The 8,752-nt window shown below is 40.2% G+C and overlaps 1 protein-coding gene across 1 annotated transcript in view; it reads left to right on the top strand.

Annotated features, from left to right (window-relative positions):
* The window catches only part of LOC100745788 (protein pangolin, isoforms A/H/I/S), a 297,400-nt gene that overhangs the window by 245,310 nt on the left and 43,338 nt on the right, over positions 1-8,752 (top strand). The gene's annotated exons all lie outside the window — the stretch shown is intronic.

The following is an 8,752-nucleotide window of genomic DNA, read 5'->3' as shown; positions in this document are numbered from 1 at the left end:
CGCCCGCGGAGGGTGAACGTGAGAATTTCAACGTGGTCGATCCCGCTTCCCTCGATGGGACGACGATGCGCAGTTCGGGGACGTAAGCGAACGCCGAGCCGACCGGAAGCGGGGCGCGCAGGTAATCGGGGAAAGGAAAGTCGGAAAGGCAAATTGGGATTGTTAACTCGTGCGACGAATGCAGAGCGAGACAGATCTCGTCCGATATTTCGCGAACTGTCGTCTTTCATAATTTTTAGGAGATCCTGTAGAATTTTTAGATACATCATGTATATTTAGGTATAATAGGAGATCATTTATGACATATTTGTGGCTTTGCCGGATAGTAAGAGAAATTATCGATGTGCAGGTGGGAAGAGTTCTTATGTAATTATGATAAACGTGTTATTGAAATTAAATGGCTGTACATATTTTTTAAATGTGTTAAAGCGGGATAGAAAATTGTGGGGGATTTTAAACTGAGAAATATGGACCCGTATATCGAAATGTCTTTTATCGTGTCCAATGCAAATAGTAGATTATGGATGTTTATGAAAATTCATATTTTTATAGTGGTTCGTTTTAATCTCTTCATTCCGTATACTTATACATATTGTGTAGTCTGCACGTGTTGCAGAAATTTTTTACAGGTTTATAAACGTCCGCAGTCCAAAAATCAGTAGAATGAATTGCATATAGACAGACAAGATTAGTCTTGTACTGTAAATTGAAATACTGCGGACGATCAAATGAGATCTTATTTTTGATACAATATAATAACATCAAAGATACGAATTCAGTGAAAATTACTCGTAAACAAAAATCGGGAAACCTATTACAAGAAATTGAACATTACGCCAATCCTAATATCTAATTTTTATTTATTCCCTGAAAGATGTACCAAACCATAATTCTTAGTTAACCGTTTAATGTCGAAAGGTCCTTACGCCATGAAAAACGAGAGCCTGGCTGCACGTAAAAGGTTCCTTTGCTCGCACAGTTCCGTTCACCCTATACTTCACGATAATCTAACGAAAATGATCAAGCGTTAAGGGTTAATAATTACCAGCCCTTAACGGAGCGCAAATAAATCCTGCAGCACACCCTTTCATCGGACCATAAATTTCCCCCAAGCAAAAAAACTGAGAAACGTTGTTGCGTGCGCGTGTTCGTAATTTCTCCGACGTGTCGCGTGTTGCACCTACGCGGCTGCTCTGGTGCAGCCGAGCGAATCGAATTTCCACGTGCGTGTCAACTGCGGAAGAAACACGTGAAGGGAGAGGGAAAAAGGAAAAAGAAGAAGGGAGAAGGGAGAAGAGCGTGCGTGAGTTTCTCTCCGCGTCAGGCTGTAGCTCCCAAAAGCGACAACCCTCTTAACGTCGCCGAAGCAGTTTCTTACGATGTTACGTGGATGGAAGGGAGGGGTGGAGAACACGGCTGCTCCTCCGACGCTTTTTCTATCTGAAATAGGGTGAATCGAATTGACGCCGCGTAAGAGGCTGAACGACGCTCGTATTCGATCTTCCGGATGGAGGAGTCGCGAGTATCTCGCGATTTCTTTCCACGAAAGGGAAACACCGCTTCCGAGGGGGTTAAATCGGTGGTAAACTCTTATTCGGTTCGCGACGACTACGACGCGGAAAAGGAAGAGAAACGAGATGGAATCTTTATTGCTGGGATACCTATGTTTTTCTCTTAGAATTACTTTGCCTGCTCGAGGTATTTCGTCCTATTTCTTTATGATAGCTGATTGGTAAACCGTAAATGAATGCCTGTTAGATTTAGAATTAGTTAGGACTAACAAGGTTGATTAGTCAGATTGGGTTAATTTCGAATTATTTTGAAATTTTCTCGAAGGACGTTAGTTCGATCTTTTAATTGCTAATGGTCGGTAAATTGTAAGCAGATATTGATTAGATTAAGAGATAGTTAGAACTAACAAGACTGATTAGTTAAGTTATCTGTGGTTTATTCTTGTTTCGATAAGCAAGGGAACTCTTAATATTTAAAAAAAGAAGATTAAACAACGATTCTTTCTTACATTCCTCGATCTGAAAAACTACCGATAAAGAAACACAGAATAGTATTAAGAAATGACTCATAGAGCGTAACAGGCTAAAAACAGGCTGTCGCTGAAAGAGAGGCAAGCAATATCTCGCGACAATTCTCCATTATTCTTTCACAAACGTTCCTCCGTACGTTTCACTCTGCGATATACATATTTCTTTTGCCAGCGGAACGTTATCGCTATTGCGAAAGACCGTGTCATTAATTTCTCTCTGTCGATACACGCGCGCGGTGTCACAATGGAGGGAGTGGAAAAAGGGCGTGTAGATACGCGATTATCGTCTTTAAAACGCGGTTCCGCTCGGGTCACTGGCGGTACATGGAAAAGCTCTCTATATCAGGCCTATAACCGCGCGGATTGACGGCGTTCCGGCACAGATAACCCAATTAAAAGTTACGCGGCGCCTGTGCATCGAAGTTTCTGTGTAAAGAAAACGCGTCGCCACTCGCCGACGAACACAACTCGCGTGTTGTATCGTTCGGTGATTCGATACACTTTCCCCGCTTGACTTAAAATCGCGGCAGGAGAAACGGGTACGGCCAGTTTCCTTCCTGGGGTGTGGACACTTGTACACCACGGGGGCACTCTCGTATTTTTTCCCTTTTTTCACTCTTTCTTTCTCTCTCTCTCTCTCTCTTTTCATGGTTGCTATTTTTTTTTCTCTCGACGGTGAAACGCGCGACTTCTCGCTCACGTGATATCGGTGTACACCGGTCATGGATCGTGACTAATGATTCCAATAGCATTCTTGCAGGGTTTTTTTAAAGAATCTATTTTTTTTCTTTTTTCGTTTTTGTGATAGTTAAGCGATAGTTGGTATTTGGACCAGAGAATGCGAATTTATTAACAGGAAATCGAATTTGTGCTTTGAAGAATCTTTAGGAGAATCTTTTATATATGTGCCTTATTGATAACGTCACTCCACTTAGCGTATCAGTAAAAATAATTCAACATGAAATCCATTTTTTTCTTATAATATCCATATCTTCGTACGAAGGTCTTTTTTCCTTTCATTTCATATATTTTCAATAGAATCAATATTTTGCCTAATCTTTTTATCTCACAACTGTTAGTTGATTGGAATTTAAATTTGAAGATATCACGTAGATACATATGTAAGAGAAGAATTGTGTAATGCAATGTATATCGATAGAAAGTAAATATTCTTTTATTTGATCTGAGACTTTCGTTCGCTAACGAAATTAAACTCGAAAGATTGCAAGCTGAAGGATTTTGAAACGTTGTACTAGCGCACAATGCCAGCTCAAATGCGCAGCGTTCAATCGAACGAATGAAAAGCGTCGAACGATTTCCGTGGGAGAGCCGCGCCGACTAATGCCGTACCACGCACGGTCCGGATCTACTGTGTCGAACAAAGCGGTTTTAGCCGCACTGTCTAAGCTTTAAGGGCCATCCACACACCACTTCTCGTCTTCGAGATTTATGCAAGCTCTGTTTTGCGTGAGTCATCGTTCTTTCGATCCTTTTTATTCTAGTTTTCGTCATAAACTCAGAGAAGAGAGAATGAAAATTTCCGATCTGCGGCGAACTGCACGTTTCTAACATAACAAAATTCTTTTGGTCAATTTGGTCATTTTAAGAAAATTGTTTTTTTTTTTAAGTAGTACACTACAGACGTATTTATAAAAAAGCTCACGAAGTATCAAGATACTTTACAAATTACTTTATCGAAGTATGTTATAATTAAGCTGTGTTACACCTTGTTGAAACTTCACAATACTACAACTTGCGCACCTAAGATTTAACAACTTTTTATACTTTTATTATAATTTATTTATATTTGTTTCTTGGTATAGATCATAAAAACGTATCTAGAGGAGTAATTAAAAATCTAGACTCGACGAAATTATTCTGAAACCCAGCAGATTATTACGATCGATAGCGCTTCTGAAAGGCTGTAATTTCCTACTTTATAAAAATCTCATTGATCTCCGGAAATAACAAATACCAGAAAATCATACTTACCGAGGGTTACCTCTAGGAAATTGTCAGAAACTTGTACAGACCACTTTTACGAGATCTTTCAACTCCAACATCCTGCGTCTCCGAACCTCGATCTCCCTATGTTTTCCATAAATTCGACGAGATGAAAATCCTATGGAAATTTTAACAAGCTCTCCGATCTTTTCCACCCGCACGGTAAACGTATCTTTCCCTTCAGCGATTCGAGTCCATATCGTTTGCAACGCTATGGGAATCTCGATTTTCCGTGGATGAATGGGGCCGTCAGGTGTCGTATGGACGGGGCTTTAGATCGGATCGCGGCGGCATGCGAGACTCGAATTCCGGACGTGGAGGAGACAACGCGTACCGGAAAGTAATCACGCATATACCAGCAGACCGGGCTACAGAGAGGAAGGCCGATCGATTAGCCTGTATCCGCGATACGTACGCCGCCGCCGCGCACCGCAACTACGTGACAAATATTATCGCGATCGACCGACCAGCTGCGTTTGATGTGGACGCGTTTATGAAATGCCGACACGCCGATAATCATGCGCGACCAGCGCCCAAGGCTAAATCCGATTTGCAATATTAAGCCGCTGCCGTGTTCCCCGCACGCGGAGGACAACGAGGAAGCGAGTGTACATGCGACGACAGTTTTTCGGCCTTCGGCTAATTAGCGTGGCCGATAGGGGGCCGTGCTACCACGCCGATCGCACGAACGACACGTGGTCGAGATCGTTGATAAAGAGAATCTCCTATGCTCCCTGGAATATTGGTTGATGATATTGAGGCGAGGACGCAGGGGATGGCGATGTTGAAATTGGAAGATTTCGTAATTAGCAGTTATGACGCGAGGGGACCGTCTATCGGCAAGTCGAATGGAAATTTGGAAATTTTTTGTGATTACAATCTGAAGAACCGAGTTGCGAGAAAATATTTGTGGGAAAAATTTGTGAGAATCGTGGATTGAAATTGGAAGATTTTGCGATTAGCAGCTACGACGCAAGGGGCAAGTTTTTCGTATTAGTAGAAGGAAAATTGAAGATATTTTGAGACTTTCACATGAAGAACTGATTACTTTAGGAAGGAATTGATGAGTGTGGTGGGTTGAAATTGGCAAATTTTGTGATTTGGAATTAAATATAATTAGGACGATTGGGAATTAAATGAGAATATTGGAAAACCTTGTGTTTTTATGGTTTGAAGAAATTGATGGCTAAGAAACATGTAAAAAATGTTCGAAAATTTCACGTTGGGGATGCTGGATGTTGAAATTGGAAGATTTTGCGAATTGATATAATAGTGTGGAAAAAATTCACGAAATATTTGACGAAATTGACGACGAATGGAAAATGGATACAAAGACTGAAAAATTTTTTGTAATTACGATCTGAGGGAGGAATTTGTGAGAAATTTGATAGACATAGATAAAAAAGGTGATCGGACGATGTGGAATATCACAGTGCCCGATTATAAGCCAGAAAAAAGGTGACCTATCCACCCGGTTCGCTATCTATTCACTTTGGTGAAACGATTAATTGAAATCGACGCCGATAACGACGCGTCGAGTGTTGGCTCGAAGCTCGATGGCGTCCTGAAGCTCCATTAGCTTCGAGTGTCTACGTTCGAATTCAATTTTTACCAACCAACACGGTTTGAAATTTTAGTAAAGCTGTTCCTCAACCGTAGCGTACATTTTTAGAAGAAGATAAAAAAATCCCTCTTCGATATATTTGCGGCAATATTTATTAAAATCGTTCGATATAGAAATTGATACTCTTAACTTGTCCGTCGAGGCACCCTCGAAATTAAAAACGCTCGCGGTATTATAAAAATGATAGGTAGTAAAAAGAACGTACTACATATATGTTTCCAACAAATTGCCCAATTGCTCGGATTTTCTAATACAAAAATTGTATCCACGTTTTAAATAGAAATTGCACGTCTATTAAGTAAAAACATTTTTTACAATTTCTAAGATCGTTCTCATCATCATCTGATAAATGCATATATATACAACTGCATGAAAATAATATCTTTAAATGTCATTAATGAACCATGAATCTTTATGAAATTATTATTAGAAATTTAAATATGCAAAAATATGTAAAATCCGCGAAATAAGCTTCTCATTATAACAATATATAAAAATTAAAACTCTGTACATACGAATTTGGATGAAAATTCATACTCTAATTATCAAGGTTCTAATATCTTAATAAAAATAAACGTAACATATGAAAAAAGTAATTAACCGCGTAATTAAGTAAATTAAATTAAAAAGTAATTAAAGTAAATAATAAAGGATTCAACCTATAAAAAGTCAAACACCAAGTACTAAAAATCTTCAAAAAAAGATAAGAATGAAGCCAGAATTTGATAAAAACGAAGTTCGATGTGGAGAGTTCCTAAAGCGAATGTCTGACCGGTCGCGTCTTGTTCCCCTGAAAACGAAGCATCGGACAATATGCGGTCTCGAATAGCTCGGTGCGATGATCTTTCGCTCCAGTTACGAAAAAAAAGCCTCGCGAGAGTCTACCTCTCTGCCGTGCAAATTGGAGCACCGATAAACGTGGCTCGCTCGATCAACCCCCTTTCCAAGGGGAACGTCTATTCCGGTAACTACGTTCTGCGACACGCAGACGGGTACACTCACCCCTTGTGCACGCTCTGCGATCGTCGAGAGCATTTATACAGGCTTAACCGTGCACTTTTCTCGATAACAGATAGTGTTTATTGGTTTGTTGCAATTTATTATCTCTCCACGAATTTTCTTCTTTTCTTTTTATTTAAGCTTTTCGATACGAGTGCTTGTTGACAATGTGGAACGTTTTAACGAAACGATTACCGATAGAATTTAACATGTATACATTATGAAGTACGTAGGATTTGTATTATAGTTTGAAAATATAACGAGATTTTATTGTCAAATTGTACTCGAAAGAGTATGTTCGTGCGAATGTAAAAAGTCAATTATTTGATATCAAATTGAAAGGTTGTTCCAAGATTAGAAGGTTTAAGTATAATTTTTATTGGCGTATATAATATCATCGTTGAATACTTGTTAGTCGTGAACCTACCAGTACGACCATTTTCCGAGTCAAGTATCACTCAAAAAGATAGGTTAGGATCTCCGCATTTTCTTCCATCTTTGTCGAGTCTTCATTATCGCTAGAAGGTAATTCGAGATCTCTTTATAAGCAGCGAATAATCACGAGTATGTCATTGTACGATGATGAACGAAATGGGAAAAGTAGATTATTACGATTAATTCTCTAGATACTGTTGAGGTTTTATCTCGCAATAAAGAGAGGAAATGCGTGGATGAATGTATTATAGGACTTCTTTATTCGGAAATATTAGAAATTAGGATTTCTAGTGATCTGTATCCTAATATGGTAATTTATTGATAGATGGATTTATTACAGTGGAAAACGATAATTATTTAACGTGAACTTAATGCGGTAATGTAATGTGATTACGACAACTCTCGACTGTCGATTAACGACTCTCGACACTTGACTCTCCGGTGGCTAACTGACGACCAACGACTGCGGTGCCGAAAATATATCGATGGTCGTTAGGCCTATTGAAGTCTTCCGGCCCTTTCGGCTTGTCGACACTTGCGCTTTATCGTCGACATTGTGTGTATGTCGGCGATCTTTCCGCGGTACTACAATAGAGACCAAAGAAGCCGCTGGAAAGAGAACCGTTGTGCCAGGGCCAACGAACGCGTCGCGTTCGTCGCTAGTTGTAGCTTTCGCAGGACTAAGAAAAACTAAACACTAGAGAAGATGTAGAGTTTTCCTAGAAGTGAGACCCACTTCAACAGATACGAAGATGAATTTCTCCAAATTCTATAGAGTCCTCATCAAGACGTACTCTTCAAATTAAAATTCAATTGCCAGTCCCTCTATCGAAGTCCTATGATAACGTCAATTGTTTTAAACGTCTTTAGAACATGCTTTCTACGATTTCATTAATACGTTCTACCAATCTACCAAAGTCGGAAGCAGATGAAACTCCACCGACAACAGAATTTCGCCTAAGAAGATTCTAAAATAGGTCATCGATTACTATTCACGTTCATCCACCTATACATCATCAAATCCTCGAACTAACCTCACCTAACTTATCATCCTCGCATCGTTAAACACGTATGTACCTTTCTCGCTTATCATGGAAATCTCTTTCATGTACACCTCGTCAGAAATACGTACGTACAATGAAATAACGACAGTGTGAAATAAAAATCACAATGTACAAACAAACCTGAAACCGCAAACATTACAAACACCAATCTATATATAATTCCAAACTGCAACCTACGAAATTTGAGAGAAAGATAAAGAAGCAATATGTCTAAACGATGTCACCATGAGATCAATGAGCACCGCGACTCGATACGCTAATTCCGCTGGCTGTTTTATCTTTATCACCAGAGAGAGAGAGAGAGAGAGAGAGAGAGGGGAGAGAGAGAGAGAGAGAGAGAGTCAGTGAGAGAGAGAGAGAGAGATACTAAACCTTCTCCGAAGCACTTGGTGACTGTACATCCGGTGGTGTATTCCGTCTCTGTCTCGCAACTGCTTGCGAGTATTCCCTCCTTCATCCTCCTCCTGCCGCCCAGTTCCTCCTGTCGGCACTGCTGTACCTCTCTCTCCTGCTCTCGCACCGATTTTCTCTTTCCGACTCTCTCTCTGACTGGGTACCCGTGGCGCGCGCTCGCCCGTGTTCCCG

The sequence above is a fragment of the Bombus impatiens genome, unplaced genomic scaffold, assembly GCF_000188095.3.
Source record: "Bombus impatiens unplaced genomic scaffold, BIMP_2.2 scf_0526, whole genome shotgun sequence".
Taxonomy (NCBI): domain Eukaryota; kingdom Metazoa; phylum Arthropoda; class Insecta; order Hymenoptera; family Apidae; genus Bombus; species Bombus impatiens.
The sequence above is the reverse complement of the archived record's forward strand: the minus strand, read 5'-3'. Positions and strand labels throughout refer to the sequence as shown.